Here is an 18922-nt window from a genome sequence, read left to right on the forward strand (position 1 = left end):
CTTTAATGATTGTAGGTTAACTTTAATGATTGCGCTTAAGAATATTTAATCAGCCGGCTAAATAACTCAAATTTAATGATTGTGGGTTAACTAATGTTTATACCCCAAAAAAAAAAAGGAAAAAGTCACAGCTAACCTTTCCACTTCTCTGGTATATCTTCAACTCTGTGGAATCATTGAGCACCCCATATTTTCAGGTTAAACTTCTTCGATTTCTGCCATTTACATCTGATCATGTGATTATGCATATCTTTCCATGCATGCAAGTTTCATGTTGTCATTAGAACATTTCTGTGTAATCTTTTCCGGGCTCCCTAATAGAGGCTTTCTTTCTTGTTTACTTCTTGATTGATATGTGATTGTGCTGTTTTTCAATTTCCGGTATTTGGGGTTTCCATGTTTCGCTTTGTGAGTTCTTGTACTATTCTTCTTGATTATTTTTGGAAGTTTCGTTTTCTTGTTCTTATTGCTTGCAAGTTTGATTCTGATGCCTAACATAATTGCTAGTGAATGTGAGAGAAGGCTTTTGTCGATTGAGTTTTTGGAGATGATTGAATTTAGTATGTTGCCTTATTGTATTTCATTCTAATCTACTACTCTTACTTTCAAGTGTATGCAACACTTTGGTTTGAATTATTGTTTTTTTGGTGTCAAATTCTACCAAATTGTATTTCATGGTCAACTATTAGTTTTGTTGGGTGCAGACGAGATAATAAGAGTGATAGCTATAACTTTGATTGTTCAGATAATACAGCATTTTATGAACTGCGGTTCTTAATGCCTGGTTTCATGTTTCCTCTTGGACAATCAAATGAGTGCACAATACATAAAATATGGTATCCAAGGCTTCAAAAATTATGTTATTTATAGTTGCTTCTCCATTTTTGTGCAGGAAAGAATGTCTGTAATTGGTTCTGATAATGGAGAAGGAGAATCACATGATTCTCAGAAAGCGAAGGTAAAATATCTGAAGCATTGAAGATAATGTGATGTAACGTTGAAAACCTCATATTTGACTTAGTTATTGAACCTATGCTTTCACCCTTTCTGAGGCGTCAGATTTCTACTTTTCCATGGCATAGTTATCTTATTATCCTGCTATTTTTTCCTAGTTCAAGGTTGATCCTGCAAAGCCTGCATCTCTTACTTGGCAACGAAAACTAAATACAGAGGAGATTGCGCTTTCCCAAGTTGATTTGACTATGAAAGACCTGATCAGTATGGTAAAGTTTTCCCTACATATATGCTGCTCCATCTATCCGCATTTTTTCGAAATTAGCCAGTCTGTGGACTTTGTGGATGGGAATAAATGGTGATGAAATGTAAGAAAACTGCTATGCTTTTCCATAACCAAATCATGTCTGTTGATCAATCATGTAGTTCCTAGAAGTTTTAGTCTCAATAAAAATGTTAGTGTGACTTTTTTTTTCTTTTTTGTGGGCAGTCTTATTCACTGGGGAAAGCAAAGGGGGATGGGGAGGAGGGGCCCTGTCCTTCAAGACTTATAAATCTTCTTGTAGCCCCTTAAATAGTTAGAAGTTTACATTTATTTTGTCCATGTAGTAATTAGAATTTCCCTTCCGTACCAACACCCCCCCCAGCAGGGGCACCCAAGATTTTGGAAATCCTATATATACCCTTTAAACATTGAATATTTTCACATATATCCTTGAAAAAATTAGACTTTGCCTCCCAATGTTTTACAAAAATGTAAAAGCACTCCTTCTATGTGTACATCTTGACTAGTTTGGCCTCCCCCCTCCCCTCAAATCCCAACTTCTAGTTCTGCTAGTGCTCTTACTGATTCTTATGCATCGATAATAGAATCCAGTTGTATCTAAAACATGTTAAGTATCCAAGTGTCAGCTAGTGATTTTTACCCAAAACCAAATATGGGAACCTGATGCTTTGTTGCTAAGGAAAAGTAAGTATGTCAATGTTTGATGTCCTGTTTTCTTGATTTTATGATACAATATACTACACACTTGCCAGACAAAAAACATCGAATGGTTGGTTGATCAGTCATGTCGATGAAATCCAAGATTTAGTCATTATTATTATTATTATTTTTGGATACAAAGGAGAGGCAACTGCCTTTTAACACGGTCTTGAACGTGGGGCTGTAACCCCAATTACATCGGCTCCTAATAACTCCCTAAGTCCAATTGGTGGTTCTTCTATCAGTCCATTTGGTAGCCGTAGCTGGATTGCTTCCTTTGCTAGCCAGTCTGCACATCTGTTTCCTTCCCTCCAAATGTGTTGCAGTTTGCATGACCATTCTCTGCTCTTCATGGTTCTTATCTGCTTAACCAAATTATAGTAAGGTGATGTTGCCGCTGCTTCTACTATCAGGTCCAGTCCCACTTTTGAATCCGACTCTATGATTACATCTCTATGTCCTTTCCCCCAAGCCAGTTGCATTGCATTGAGGATTCCCCAAAGCTCTGCTGCTATGTTGGTTGCTGTCCCTATACTCTCTGCGAAACCTCCCAACCATATCCTTTTCTCATCCCTAATGAGCCCTCCTACTCCTGCTCTTCCAGGGCTTCTTTCTGAGACACCATCTACATTGACTTTGATAACTCCTTCAATTGGTGGGATCTATCTTATAAAACATTCCTGTTTGAGGAATCTGCCTCTCCCGTTGATTAGTATCTGCTTTGCTTGTTCTGCCATTTTCCTCAAAGCTGATGGGGAGATCTTAAGGGAGTAGCTCTCTTCTTCAATAGCAAATTTGTTTGTAGCCTTTCAAGCATGGTATACAGTCAATTGGAAAATCAGCTGCCACATCACTCTCCCCCAGCTCCTATACCATCTTGCGTTAAGTTTCAATCTAACCAATCAGTCGTGCTTTTGCACAAAAAATCCTCCCAATAATGTGGGAACACCAAACTTTTCCAGATGGATTTAATCCAAGTACAGTCCCTGAGTGCATGAAGTGTGGTTTCAGCATACTCTTTGCATATTGGGCATTTATCTTCCAGTGTCAGATGCCTTCTTTTCTTTTCTCTTTGTGCAAGTAATCTGCCATGTCGAACCAGCCACATCAGGAATTGCCACCTTTCTGGACCTTTGTATTTCCAAGTCCTCTCCCGCCCTTTGTTTCTCTGATCCAATTCTTCTTCTTCCAATGTGAGCTCATATGCTGAAGCTGATGTGAAGTTTTCTCTTACTTCTGGGCTCCAGCTCGTCGTATCTAGATTGTCCTCACCTTGTTCCACACAGTAGCCTTTGAGTTTGGCTAGGGTTTCTTGTGTTAAGACTGCCTCCAGCTCTTCCCATTTCCATCCTACTCCTGTCCTCCAGTACTCCCCTACCTTCCTTTCCCGAGTCTCTTGGTTCAACTCCACTTCCACTTCTTCCATCAGTGGTATATCTTTCAGCCATCTATCTGTCCAAAAGTCAACAGATTCTCCATTTCCGATCCTCCGCTTCCTTCCTTTAATTGTAACTTTACTAGCTTCACAAATGCTCTTCCAAATGTGAGATTCACCTGCTTTCTTTGGGAAGAGATCTCTCTGGCCACCGCAATATTTCTCCCTCAATACTTCCTTCCAAAGCGTTTCCTCTCTTTCCAGAAATCTCCAGCTTGTTTTTGCTAGTAGCGCCCTATTCACTCTGCTCAATCTTCGGATACCTAATCCTCCTCTGTCTTTAGGTTGTGTCACCTTCTCCCACCCCACATAGTGAATTTTTCTTGCATCTGGCCTATTCCCCCAGAGAAACCCTCTAGCTATTTTTTCAACCTCCTCCACCACTGAGCTTGGGAGCAAGCTTGTTTGCATAAAGTAGTTTGGTATTGCCGTTATTACTGACTTAATTAGAGTTGCTCGGCCTGCAAAGGACAGGTGTTTCCTTTGCCATCCTGCCAATCTACCCCTTACCTTGTCTAGCAGTTCTGTATAGGTCTTCTTAGTCACCCTTTTATGCAGAATTGGCATGCCCAAGCACTTCCCAAGGTCCTGTGTTTCTTTAATCCCTGTCAATCTACACATTTCCCTTACTATCTGTCGTGGGACATTTGAGGATGCAAACAGCTTTGATTTGCTTACATTCACTTTTTGCCCAGATATGGTACAGAACTCCTGCAAAACGTTTCCCACTTCCACTGCTTGTTCTACACTTGCTTCTGCGAAGAGAAAAAGGTCATCCGCAAACATGAAATGAGTGATTTTCTGGCCCTGATCTTGATGCCTTCATCCCTTTCCATCTCTTGTCACCTGCTGCTTTGTTTATTAGGTGGCTCAGTCTCTCTATACATAGTATGAATAAGTAAGGGGAAATGGTATCCTCTTGCCTAATCCCTCTATTTGGGGTGAACGGTTCTGATCTTTGTCCATTCCACAGTATCTTCATGTTTTCCGCCTGCACACAATTCATGATTAAGGCAACCATATCTTGGGGAAGTCCCACAAATTCCAAAGTTTGCTATAGAATATCCCATCTCACACGGTCATAAGCTTTTTCCAAGTCCACCTTTATTGCAGCATAACCTTTTTTCCCTTTCCTTCTCCTCATTGAGTGGATCATTTCCTGGGTGATTATTATATTATCTTATTGTGAATCTTCCAGGACAAAAACTTACTTGACCAGGGCCAACCAAGTTTTTTAGCAAGGGTCCCAGGTTGTATACAATAATCTTGGTAATGACTTTATAGCACACATTGCACAAAGAGATTGGTCTCAGATGAGCCACTATTCTGGATAGGGCACTTTAGGTATTAATGCAATATAAGTGAAATTCATGCCCACTGGAAGTTTTTTCTCTCTAAAGACTTGCTGAATGCGCTTAACGAACAAGCCACTTACTTGATTCCAACACCTCTGGTAAAAACTCGTAGGTATCCCATCCGGGCTTGGTGATTTATCTCCCTTTAGCTCAAATAACGCCCTTATTATCTTCCCTTCATCTACTGATCTGGCCAGCCTTCTCACCTCTCTACTTGACAAAGTTGCGAAGCTATGAAATTGACTGACATTGCCATGTTGGTCTCTATCACTGTACAGTTCCTTGAAGAATTTACCACAATACTTCTCACAGTATCAGGGTCCTCCTGCCATCTTTCTTGTTTATCCCTCAGACTCTGTATTGTATTCTTTCTCCTGCGGATGATAGTTGACAAATGAAAGAACCTTGTATTTCCATCCCCATATTTTAACCACTTAACCTTTGCCCTTTGATGGCACATGATCGCTTCTTGTTCCAGGATAGTATTATACTCCACAATTAGTTCCTTTTCAAGTTTTTGCAAGTGGGCAGATGGTGCCAATGAAAGGCTCCTCTGGATTCCTTTAAATCTAGCCTGACATCTTTTCCTCCTAAAAATATTACCAAATACTTCCCTGTTCCGGTTCTTGATTCTTTCCGTAAAGGTCTTCACATTTTTCAGTAGATCCTCATTATTATTCCAGTTTTGATCCACTTGAGTATAGATATCATGGTGAGTGTACCAGGCATTCTCCACCCAAAATGGACTACTACCCCACTGAACATTCTCTTTCTTAGTATCCACTCTTATAGGATGATGGTCTTGTAAGGCCCAAAGACAACCTAAGAGGGGGGTGAATTAGGTTGATTAAAAATACTTTATTGAGTTTATGTACTTTTTCTTTAATAAAAATTTACCTTCTTTTCTAGTAGTGATCAGCCAAGTAAATTTAAAGAAGAGAGCAATGTTGATCAGAAATAAGAGTGTATATAAGCAATGAGAATTTTATTAAACAAAAGGAATAAGATAGAGTATCAAACCGATTGTCTACCAAGCTTTCCTCAAACTTGAAGACCAATCACAAAGATGAGCACCTTCTCTTTGATGAAAAAAAATCAACTCAATGTACAACGGAGGGATCACTTCCTCCTTGCCCTAAGCCTCACTTAGTCAAACTAGAAAGTTTTACTATCACTCAGATAACCCTCAACAAAGCTACACTATTGAAAATTTCAAACACAAGAGAAATGCTTACAAGAATTTCACACTACTTGGAGAACAAATCTTGCTTAGGAGACAATTTTCTAGCTAAAATATCTCTTGAGATCTTGTAAACGAAGTATGCAAAAGTCGCTCGCTGGTTCAGAATCGTTTGTATTTAAAGGGGACCAAAAATGGGCTTCATTATTGCTTCCAACGGATAGAAGGCAGATGAAGAGTCAGCTAGCCGTTAGGACTGTCGGACATCCGACAGCTTAATCATCGTCCGATCCCATCGTCCGAAAATCAGTCAAGTTGTCGTTCGGACGTCCAATAGGATTTTATCGTCTGACAGTTTCTGCGTCCGAACGTCGTCAGAGAGTCATCAGAACTTTGTGAAATTTTTCGGACGTCCGACGTGATCGATGTGCCTCCGAAGCGTGCGTCCGATCCTCCCGGATGTCCGATGCTTCCTCACGAGCGTCCGACATAGTTTCCTTCTTGATGTTCTTCATCCTTTCGGACGTCCGACATGAGTGCCCTGTTTTTGCTTCTTCTTTTGGTTGATTTTCTTTCGTTGACACCTTTGTACCTGATTCTCTAAAAAATAAAACACTTATATTTGAAGAGAATTATATAAACATTTCAAAGTGCTTTGTGATTATCAAAATCAAGAATAACATTCTTCCCCTTTTTGATGATGACAAAGCAATGATTTGAAATGAAATTTGATGATTACAAATAGGCTCCCCCTTTCTCATTTGACAAAAGCTCCCCCTTATTTAGTCAATCGTAGAACAAAAATTGAAAAACTCCCCCTCACTTGGCTACTTCACAGATTTATTCAATCATCCAAAAACAGTTAAGCAACCGACATTCTACCAACTGTTCAGCCAATTCAACGCATCCCGCACATATCCATATTCATATCTTCATATCTCTCCCCTTTTTTGTCATCACAAAAGTCAAAAGGCAAAGAGACATTACAAGAATCAGTAACATGAAAAGGAACTAAACATTCATAGCAAAATAGCTTACGAGCATCACAAACATTACATCCACATATCCAGTTTTGAACATTACAAGCACTAGAATCAAGGAAACAAAAAAAGTCCGAGGCAGCCATCTAACATCCAACAAATAGAAAACAGTCAAACAGAATGCAAATGATCCTAATAGGTCTAGTGATCCTAAATGGTAAACTAAGAGGACCCAAGCGTCCTTCGAGTAAGCAGATACTGAGAGAGATCCTCCTCCTCAGTGTCTTCATCATCTTCAGCATCTTCACCAACTGGTTTCTTGCCTTTGTCAGATGTGGAAGGATCATGAGGTGCCACGGGAGTAGAGGTGAGGTCGATGGGAGCAGGACTCATAGAGCGAATAGGAGCTAATGAACTGGGATCAGTAGAGCGTGGCACTTTGCCATGAGAAACTTCCTCAACTATAGGTGGGGGAAAGTGAAGATTCTATTTATCCAGGAAGTCTGCTTGTTGCTCGGATGACATGGTGAGCATGAGACCATGTTCAAGAAGTAGAACATGTTGTTTAAGATTTCGAAGGAGCTCAACCACTTCAGAATTTGAAGAAAAAGATGCCTTAGTGGCAGTTTTCTTAGGATGAATAGAAGTCGGTGCAACAGAGGATGGAGTGTGAAGGGGATCATGTGCAGCCTTAGATCTAGGTTCATTAGACGTGGCCCCCTTATAAGCCCATATATTATCCCTAAAAACAAGATTCTTGTGCTTAAAATAAGCCTTAGTAAAGGTAGAAGAAAAATTTTCTTTGGGACAAACACCAAGGATGGGTACTTTGTAAAATTCAAAAATCTTCTGAAGAAATTTTTCATAAGACAGTTTTCTACGAGAATCAGTGGTAAAGCGAAGTAAAAACTTGCACATGACAAAACCAAAGTCAATGTGTATTTTTTCTCGAAAACAATAAAAAAGATACAGCTCCATTTTATTGGCATCTGTCCTATGACCATCGGTAGGCACAAGCAAATTTTAAATGATTAAGAAAGCAATGAGATTCACAGGAGCAAGGTCATTTAGTTTTGCATCAGCAGGGGCAGAAAACTTCTTTTGAAAATAAGACAACATCTTAGCACTATCAAAGTGATTATCAGCAGTGGAATGCTCTTCATAAAAAAAGAAATTGGCAATTTTACTTTTGCATCCTGGTTCAATAACAGTATTTAAAACAGCATTCACAATCTCAGGATCAAACACTAAATCTACCCCATTTACCCTGGACAAAATTTCAGTGTGGTCAGTGCCTTTCCTAAGATTGACAATGAATTGATATAGCATTTCAGAGTAATAAACGTTAGGCATTGAAATGATATGTGACCATTTCTGGAATCCAAAGAGACACAGAATGGACTCTAAACCTATCTTGCGAAATTCAGAGGGATTTATGGTACGTTGAGGAATGAAACTTTTTTGGAATATCCAGAAGTGTTTTTCTTTGGCAGCATCATCAAAGAATGGGGAGACTGTGGTTGATTGGGAGGGCGGTTGAGATGTAGTCCCTTGTCCGGATTCAGGCTGAGCAAAAAGCTGTGAAGTTTGAGCCTTTACTGCTCCCTTTTTCACACGTTTGGAGGATCTTTTGACCCTAAGAGAATCAACATCCTCATTCCTGAGTGTGTGTTTGCGTCCGGCAGGCACTTTTTCTCCTCTTAGATTCACCATTGTGTGAAATGCGTGAGATGTATGATGCTAATGATGCACACAGTAGTATGGGAGCGAATCACACAAGAATTTTGGGGTAAACGAGCCTTGAAGATGATTGAACAGAATGGCTATGGGAAAATAAGGTTTTGAGGGAAATTTGGGAACTGTCAAAATATGATGAGATTTGGTGAAAAGATCAAGAAGATGAACTCGCAATGATCAGGAAAAGTTTTTGGTTGAGTCAATTTTGGAATAAGTGCTTCAGAATAGCATGAATTGAGAGTGAAAAGGAGAGACAGTTTTCGTCCGAGAGAGAAGAGAAGAAGAAGGGTCTGAAGAAAATGAGGAGGGAAGTTACTTTAAAAAGTGTACCGTTGCACTGTCGGACGGCCGAACGAAGTCGTGCGTCCGACAGTTTCGTCCGAACAGGTGCTTTCTGGGAAAATAGCTGAAGAACATTATCGGACGTCCGAAAGCTTTCAACAGAAAAAAGTTTTAAGATAATTTTTCGATTATCCCTAATTTTGATCTTAGATGAATGAATTGATCCAATGGCAAAGCTTTTGTGAAAATATCAGCAATTTGATCTTTAGAACAAACATAATTCACACAAACTTCACATTTTTGAACAAGATCGCGAATAAAGTGGTGCTTTATATCTATATGTTTTGTCCTAGAATGCTGAATTAGATTTTTGGTCAAATTGATAGCACTAGTATTATCACAGAATATAGGCATGCTGTCATATAATAATCCAAAATCATTCAAGGTATGTTTCATCCATAAAAGTTGAGCACAACATGCACTACCGGCAATATATTCCGCTTCGGTTGTAGACAAAGAGATTGCATTTTGTTTTTTGCTAAACCAAGAAACTAAGTAATTACCAAGAAAGTGACAAGTTCCACTAGTACTTTTTCTGTCCACACGACAACCACCAAAATCCGCATCCGAATATCCATATAGAGCAAATTCTCAAGATCTAGCATACCAAAGACCATAGTCTAATGTATCTTTCAAATACCTAAAAATCCTTTTAACAGCGTTCAAATGTGATTCTTTTGGACAAGATTGAAATCTAGCACACAAGCAAACAGCAAACATAATATCTGGTCTACTTGCGGTTAAATAGAGTAGGCTTCCAATCATACCTCTATAATGCTTTTCATCCACATGTTTACCTTCTTCATCTTTGTCAAGTTTTGTAGAAGTGCACATTGGATTTTCAACTTGCTTTGAGTCCTCCATGCCAAATCTTTTCAGCAATTACTTGGTGTATTTTGCTTGATTTATAAAAATTTCCTCTAGGGCTTGGTATATTTGAAGTCCAAGGAAGAAATTTAATTCTCCCATCATACTCATTTCAAATTCACTTTGTATAATGGTGGAAAAATCCTTGTATAGATACTCATTAGTAGCACCAAAAATAATATCATCTATATATATTTGCACAATAAGAAGATCATTTAATACTTGCTTAGTAAAAAATGTGGTGTCCACAATACCGCTTTTGAAACCATTTTTAATCAAGAAACCATTCAATCTTGCATACTAAACTCTTGGAGCTTGTTTTAGTCCATATAATGCTTTTGAGAGTTTAAACACATGACTTGAAAATTTTGTATTTTCAAAACCGGGGGGTTGATCCACATATATTTCTTGATCAATAAAACCATTTAAGAAAGAACTTTTAACATTCATTTGAAACAATTTGAAACCTTTGAAGCAAGCAAAAGCAAGAAGCATTCTAATCGATTCTAATCTAGCTATGGGAGCAAATGTTTCATCAAAATCAATTCCTTCTTCTTGTGCATATCCTTTAGCAACTAATCTAGCTTTATTTCTTACAACTACACCTTTATCATCCAACTTATTTCTAAAAATCCACTTCGTGCCAATGATAGGTTGATTTTGAGGTCTATCAACTAGTGTCCAAACCTTATTTCTCTCAAATTGATTAAATTCCTCTTGCATTACCAAAATCCATTTTTCATCCTTTAAGGCATCATTGATATTTTTAGGTTCAAAAAGAGAGACTAAAGCAAAATTGTCTATCAATTTCTTAGATGAGGAACGAGTCTTTACCTTCTCGAATGGATCACTAATTATAAGCTCTCTTGGATGATTTTGGCTAAATTTTCAAGTTTTGGGAAGGTCTTTGAATGAATCATCATTCTTGTCTTCATCTTCCTTTTCTTGATCTTCATGAGCTTCATCCTCCATTTCCTTTGCTTCCGGTTTAGAGTTTCCTTCATCTCCAATTGTTAGCTTTTTCATTCCTTCACGAACACCTACATCATCATCCTCACACGAACTTTTGGAATTATCATCATTAGTTTCATCAAATGTTATGTGTATAGTTTCTTCTATTACAAGAGTTCTTCTATTAAAGACTCTATATCCTCTTTTGTTCTCACAATACCCCAAATATATTCCTTCATCAGATTTTTTTTCAAACTTACCAAGATGTTCCTTTAAATTCAAAATAAAACATTTACAACTAAAAATTTTGAAATATCCAACCGTAGGTTTCTTATCAAAAATCAGTTCATAAGATGTTTTATTCAAAATAGGTCTCAAGAGGATTCTATTCATCACATAACATGCGGTGGTTACCGCTTCAGGCCAAAGATATTTTGGCAAACTACATTCACTCAACATAGTTCTAGCAGCCTCTTGGAGTGTCCTATTTTTCCTTTCTACAACACCATTTTGCTGTGAAGTCTTTGCAATAGAAAACACATGTGTTATGTCATTATGATGACAAAATTCTGGAAAACCACAAAACTTGAATTCCGTCCCATTATCACTTCTAATCCTAACCATTTTTAAACCAAACAGATTTTGCACTTTAGCAAACAATGAAGTAAAGTTCTTGAAGGCATCATCTTTATGAGCAAGAAATATCACCCAAGTATATCTAGAATAATCATTAACAATCACAAAACAATATCTCTTACCTCCCAAACTAGTAATTTGAGTAGAACCAAATAAATCAAGATGCAAGAATTACAAAGGTTTAGAAGTTGATACACACTTTTTTGGTTTAAAGGAAATTTTTGTTTGCTTCCCAAATTGACATGCATCACATTTTTTGTCCTTTTCAAAACTGATTTTTAGCAAGCCTCTAACCAACTCCTTTTTCAAAATTTCCTTTAATAATTCCATGTTAAAATGACAAAGTCTCCTATGCCACAACCAAGGATCTTCATTTGAAGCTTTAAGACATTGGAAGGTAGATGAATAAAGTTTATCAAGAACAACAATATAAATATCGTTAAACCCCTTACTTTTGAACACAACATTATATTTAGAGTCAAGCACAATGCATTCATACTTTTTGAACAACACATTCAAGTCTTTATCACATAATTGACTAACACTAAGCAAGTTATAACCTAAATTATCAACTAAGAGTACATTATGAACAAAAGTTTCACCATCCTTACCAACATCACCTATTCCAATTGTCTTAGCTTTCACGTCATCACCAAATTTCACCTTTCCACTTGATTTTGATTTTAGTTTTATGAACAACGAAGGATCACCGGTCATATGCCTTGAACAGCTACTGTCAATGAACTATTTGGACTTGTTTGAGCCTTTTCCCTGAAAAGAGAGAGTGTTTGGTACCCTTTAACTTTTGGGTCCACAATTGTTAGCATTGTGTCTAACTAACCACATGCATCTCATTCCTTTGTTCAGATTTCTTTTCACATAACAATCTCCTTTCAAATGCCCTCTTTGACAATAAAAACTACACATAATGGAAGAGTCTTTAACATGTAATGGTTTGATAAATCTCAATCCACTCCTTCTATATGTTGTGAAATCATGTGCATTTTTGTTGTGTGCTAATGTTCTTTCATGAGTAGTAAGAAAGGTGGTAGACATGTTCTTTTTTTGATAATCTTGTTTTCTAGCTTTTAAGGTCTCATCCAAATTGTCCATCCTTTTATTCAAATTACCATGTCTTTTCTTTAGCATTTCACAAACACTTGTCTTTCTATCAAGTTCATTTTGAACATCAAATTCGGCTCTTACAAGGCACTCATTGTCAGCCTTTAGTTGTTTATTTTGTTGAAAAAGACTTACATTTTCTTAAATAAGAAAAATAATTTTCTGTTTTAGCTGCTTGTTTTTATCATAAGATTCCTTCAAGGCATTATGCAATTTTTAACAAAGGATTCAAGATCATCATCATTTTCATCATCACTTTCAGATTGAGATTGTATGGAAATTACCTCATTATCTCCAATAGTCATGAAGGCCATTTGAGCTGATTCTTCTTCTTCTTCAATTTCGCCTTCGGAGTTACATTCATTCCATGTAATTTGGAAGTTGTTGAACCTTGGCTTTCGATCAGCTTTTCCATTTTTCTTTTTCTTTAGGAAGCATTCGTTTGCATGGTGTCTAGGCTGTCCACATCCGTAGCATTTGTCCAATTATTTTTTGTTGAATTATTGTTTTCCTTTGTTCCTTGCATTTGAAGACTGATTCTGGAATTGATTGTTAGGTCCTCCCCTTCTAAACTTTCTTTTATTCAAGATTCTCTTGAAACTTTTTGTAATGAGAGCAAGATCGTTGTCATCACCATCTGAGTCTTCATCATCCAACTGAGCTGGATCATCTTCACCTTGAGCTGTCTTTAGAGTTATGTTTCTCTTTGCTCTCGCGTCCTCTTCCTCCTGCACTTTAGTTTTCAACTTCAACTCATAGGAGGTTAGTGAGTTAATGAGAGATTCAATAGACACAGAATTCAAATCCTTAGCCTCCTCTATTGCAGTCACTTTACTTTCCCATTCTTTGCCCAACGCATTGAGAATTTTCCTGTTTTTCTCTCCCAGGGTGTACTCTTTGCCCAACACCTCGAGATCTTTGATCAAGTCATTGAACCTGCAATACATTTTGTCAATATTCTCAAGGGGTTCTATTTTAAATGATTCATACTTTGTGATCAAGATAGACTTTTTCTGTTCTCTCACGTTGTCACCACTCTCATGAATTTCTCTTAACTTATCCCACATTTCTTTGGCAGATTTACATCCTTTTACTCTAATTGATTCATTTGAATCTAAGGCACTATAAAGAACATTCATGGATTTGGCATTCAATGTGAGATTGGTTCTATCTTGAGCATTCAACTCAGCTCTTGTTTTTGGCCGAAACAAACCTGTATTGCATCAAGAACGTTAGCATCATGCGGTCCTTCATTCACAATAAACCATAGCTCAATATCAATGGATTGCAAAAAGATAATCATTCTTTCTTTCCAACTAATATAATTGGAACCAGTAAACATGGGAGCCCTAGTGACAGATTGCCCATCAACAAACATGGCATGATTGGTCGTCATCTTTACTCCAAGCCGCTTAAGCTTAATCTCTAGGAGACCAAGCTCTGATACCAATTGTAAGGTCCAAAAACAACCTAAGAGGGGGGTAAATTAGGTTGATTAAAAATACTTTATTGAGTTTATGCACTTTTTCTTTAATAAAAATTTACCTTCTTTTCTAGTAGTGATCAGCCAAGTAAATTTAAAGAAAAGAGCAATGTTGATCAGAAATAAGAGTGTATATAAGCAATGAGAATTTTATGAAACAAATGGAATAAGATAGAGTATCAAACCGATTGTCTACCAATCTTTCCTCAAATTTGAAGACCAATCACAAAGATGAGCACCTTCTCTTTGATGAAAAAAAATCAACTCAATGTACAATGGAGGGATCACTTCCTCCTTGCTCCAAGCCTCACTTAGTCAAGTTAGGAAGTTTTACTATCACTCAGATAACCCTTAACAAAGCTACACTATTGAAAATTTCAAACACAAGAGAAGTGCTTACAAGAATTTCACACTACTTGGAGAACAAATCTTACTTAGGAGACTATTTTCTAGCTAAAATATCTCTTGAGATCTTGTAAACGAAGTGTGCAAAAGTCGCTCCCTGGTTCAGAATCGTTTGTATTTAAAGGGGACCAAAAATGGGTTTCATTAATGCTTCCAACGGATAGAAAGCAGATGAAGAGTCAGCTAGCCGTTGGGGCTATTGGACGTCCGACAGCTTAATCATCGTCCGAAAATCAGCCAAGTTGTCGTTCGGACGTCCGATGGGATTTTATCGTCCGACAGTTTCTGCGTCCGAACGTCGTCAGAGAGTCATCAGAACTTTGCGAAATTTTTCGGACATCCGACGCGATCGATGTGCCTCCGAAGCGTGCGTCCGATCCTCCCGGATGTCCGATGCTTCCTCATGAGCGTCCGACAGAGTTTCCTTCTTGATGTTCTTCATCCTTTCGGACGTCCGACATGAGTGCCCTGTTTTTGCTTCTTCTTTTGATTGATTTTCTTTCCTTGACACCTTTGTACCTGATTCTCTAAAAAACAAAACACTTATATTTGAAGAGAATTATATAAATATTTCAAAGTGCTTCATCAAAATCAAGAATAACAGGTCTGAATGAGTTCTGGAAGTCCAAGTTCCACATCCCATTGCATAACACTCTGTCCAGTCTTTTCCTAGCATTGGCACCTCCGTCTCTGCAGTTGTTCCACGTAAGAGCTGGACCACTAAATCCCAAATCAATCAACTCGCATCTCCGAATACATTTAATTAAACTATTGTGGGTAATTCCCTACAAAACGTTGCCCTCCTCTCTTCTCACTTGCATCAGTAACTTCATTAAAATCCCCCACCAGTAACCATGGGAACCTGACTTTCTCTCCAAGTTCCTGCAGGTATTTCCATAGTAGCTTCCTTAACTCTACTTCTGGTGAGGCGTATATTGCCGACATCAGCCATTCTTGCCCCTCTCTACTTTTAACCACAATATTCATGATCTGCTAGTTAGTGGACATCACTTCTACTTCCACCTCCCGTTCATTCTAGAACATCCATATTTCTCCTGAAAAAGCCTGCTTCAACAGAGGCCATCTTGTTGAAATTAAATTTTCGTAGGATTCTCCTTCCTTTATCACTACTAGTTCTTGTTTCTACCAGGATCAAGATCATAGGATCATTATCCCTTATTATCTCCTTTAGATTCCTCCAGGATTGCTTGTTCACAGCTCCTCTGCAGTTCCAACATATGATTTTTATATCCATATAAAAAAATTTCGATTTGTGAATATTCGAAGTATGGGTTCAAGCACCCTCCTCCATTTCACCAACTGAGCTCTCCTGCTCTGTGCTTGCTCTGCTTTCTGCATTAGACACCACCTTTTGGGATTGGTTTTGTTCCCTAATGTCTGTCCTAACAAGGGCCGGAAACTCATGATTTGTTAGGTTAAATCCCTTTGTACCACAATGTTTACCTGGATCCAGGTTTTCTACTTTCTCTTGCTCCAGTGTGTCCGTGGTTTCCGTCCTCTGGTACCAACTTTCACTCTCCTTTCCCTGCCTACATTCCACCCCTTTTTTGTTGACTACGGGGTTAAAAGTTTTACAGGTTTCTGCTAGGTTCTCCTTTCCGACGAATTTAATAGCATTTTGGCCTACTTCGCTCTTGTTGAGCTTTGCTTTTTTAGGGCAAGAACTTCTACCTCTCTGTTTGGCCTTGAGATCTCCTTTCCTAATTTGCTCAATGCTGATCTTGTTCCTTTAAACACTATTCCATCAGGTGGGCTTGGAATAGCATTAATGATATCCCTCAGGACATTTCTTTATGTTGCCTTCTCTTATGATGGCCCATCTGCTTCCATATCATTTAGGGCCATAAACCTAGACCTCGAACCATTTCCCCAGCTACTTGGGCCTCCATGTTCCAAAGGCGACTTCTTTCCAAATTGTGCCATGCTAATTTCCCCTTGTTCATGCTTCTCTTGTACTCCACCCTGGGCTTTACCTCCTCTTTTGGATAGGTTGGCCTTCTTTCCCTCATGGGTTTCTTCAGATGGCCTAACAAGGTTGGATTTTACCGGCCTACTTCCTTCCTGGGTTCTGGTATTTTGTGCCTTACTCCCTAGCCTGTTTCTTCTCTACTTTGCTAGCATCCAGGGCCCATACCGTTTATCCTCCGGCGCTATCCTTGCCTCTGTCTGGTGGTTGAACCTCTGGATCCTTGCCGGAGTTTCTATGGCAGTTAGCAGCAATGTGACCATATTGGCCACAGTCAAAGCAGATTGCGTCTAGTCCTTCATATTCCACAGCTTGCAGGTCTTTATTCACCCAAATGAAAGGTATTAATGGCTTTTTTAGGTCCACTTCAATGCAAAGCCTTGCGTATTTACCCCTGGGTACCTCCAATGTTTGGCTGCCCACTTTTACTGCCTTTCCTACCACGTTCCTCACCTTCATGAGGAAGTCTTCAACATAATATTTAATCAGCAAACCTGGCAGTCTGATCCAGGCTAGCATTGTCTTAATGTCCTCTTGCGATGGTTTAAAATCTGGCTTCCATTTGCTTATGGTGACATAATTACCCTGGAACATCCATGGTCCTCTCTCTAAGACTTTCTAATAATCTTCCTTCTTTAGAAACCGAGTTATAAAGTAGCCATTCTTTAGATCTATTATTTCAAAATACTGGTCTAGCTTCCATAGTTCCCTCAACTTCATTTCGAGAGTTTGGAAGTTAACCGTTCGTCCCAGCACTTTGACGATTAGACTTTTCCTCCAAGGCCTCCAGATGTTAGGAATTTTCCCTTCCTCAGTTATCACTCTCGGGAATTTCAAGGCTACAATTTCTGCCTCTTTCCCCAAGTCTTTTTCTTCCTCTAGGCTTTCTTCAGCTATTTCCATTTCCTCCTCAGAGCCATCATAGAAATCTTCTTGCTTGGTTTCTCCTTCAATGCTTCTCAGAAAGACCTCCCAGACCAAGGCGGTGCTGGAGGAGTAGGCGTGGGGAATGATGGCTTCCATCCCTCCTTGGATCTAGGGCTCGAGTTGGGGACAACTTCCCATGAAGATCTGCGTTTAAACTTCTTTAGTTCATGTCGGGCGCTACCATCTATAATCTCTACATCACGATCTTCTCTTTGATCTGGGTTGTTCAGTTCTTCCATATTGGATTACATTCTTTTTAGTGTCTCTCTCTACACTCTCTCTCTACATTCTCTCTCTATTCGCTAAAGACACTCTCTCTCTACACCTGTTGGTTGTCTTGTAGGCTCCAATGTGGATTCGGCTGTAGGGACTCCTACGACAAGAAAAAGCCTCAGGACAGGTAAAAATGCTCCTACAGATGATTTAAGCTCAACATGATGGACTAAATTGACCATTAACTATCATAGCCACCAATAAAATTATGCAGGGAAAATTTATCAATGCATTAACAAATCGGTCTCTCTCGTCATGCCATGGTGTTCCTTTAGGTGGAATAGGGTATGTCATCACTGTCAACCATTAACAACTTCTTTGCACTTCTCTTACTTGTGATAGGCACCATGAAAAGCCATCAAGTTTAGATTATAATTACTTATCGCATTTATTCTCCCTGGACACTATATGGAATTTTAAAAGATTCTTCTCTTCATCTCAAGTTGATGGCCTCTATCTGCTATTTCCAACATGTTTTGATATTTTTGGTCAGATATTTTTTCATTTTTGGGAAAGATGGAGTGGGAAACGACAAGGGAAATTGGTAGTCTTGGTTGATTTTCTGTAACCACAATTCTTTTAATTAGCCATGTTCTTCTTAAATTCATATTCAAATTATTATTAAGAAGATAAAATCATGCAACCTTGTGTTACTCCAGACTATTTTAGGGGATGCCTATACGTGTTTCCATGTCATGCTTAGTAAAAGATGTTTGAGCAAATTGGTTATCCCCATTTCTGGAATATAAATGGAATAATATGTTAAAAGAAAACAATTTGCAGTGCTGGAAGCATCTGAAGAACTTATACAGGTGAATTTCTACGTTGGCAACTATTTCCCAGGATCTGTGAAGAAAAACTAGTTTTGGCAAACCAGTTTTCTGTAAGTATATTTAACAACTTGGTTTAGATGTGTAAGGTTTCAACTCTATAACGATTCTCGTTATTTATTGACCAAGGTTAGTACATTACGCTTCATGTGTCCTTCTATGGACCTTTTAGACTTAGGTTGCATTTGGTCCAAGATTAGTACATTTATGCTTCATGTGTCCTTCTATAGACCTTTTAGACTTAGGTTGCATTTGGTAAGATTAATATATGATTTTTGAAATTTAAAGACTGAAATTTAAGTATAGAAGCCCAAATTTGAAAAAGTCATAAAGTGGAATGTGTTTGATAATTTTCTGAATTTGAGAACTGAATCGAAATTTTACGTTTTATACTTTACCTTTGTATTAAATTAGGTTTTTAAATGCTACTTTTTAATATCGAATACTAGCATGGGAATTGTGTTTGTGCGTGT

The 18922-nt window shown here is 38.3% G+C and overlaps 1 pseudogene; it reads left to right on the plus strand.

Moving 5' to 3' along the window:
• Nucleotides 1-898: 898 nt before the first annotated feature.
• LOC113693353 (uncharacterized) overlaps nt 899-18922 on the plus strand; it is a 112384-nt pseudogene continuing 94360 nt past the window's right edge.

The sequence above is a fragment of the Coffea arabica genome, chromosome 6c (genome assembly GCF_036785885.1).
Source record: "Coffea arabica cultivar ET-39 chromosome 6c, Coffea Arabica ET-39 HiFi, whole genome shotgun sequence".
In the NCBI taxonomy this organism is placed as follows: Eukaryota; Viridiplantae; Streptophyta; class Magnoliopsida; order Gentianales; family Rubiaceae; genus Coffea; species Coffea arabica.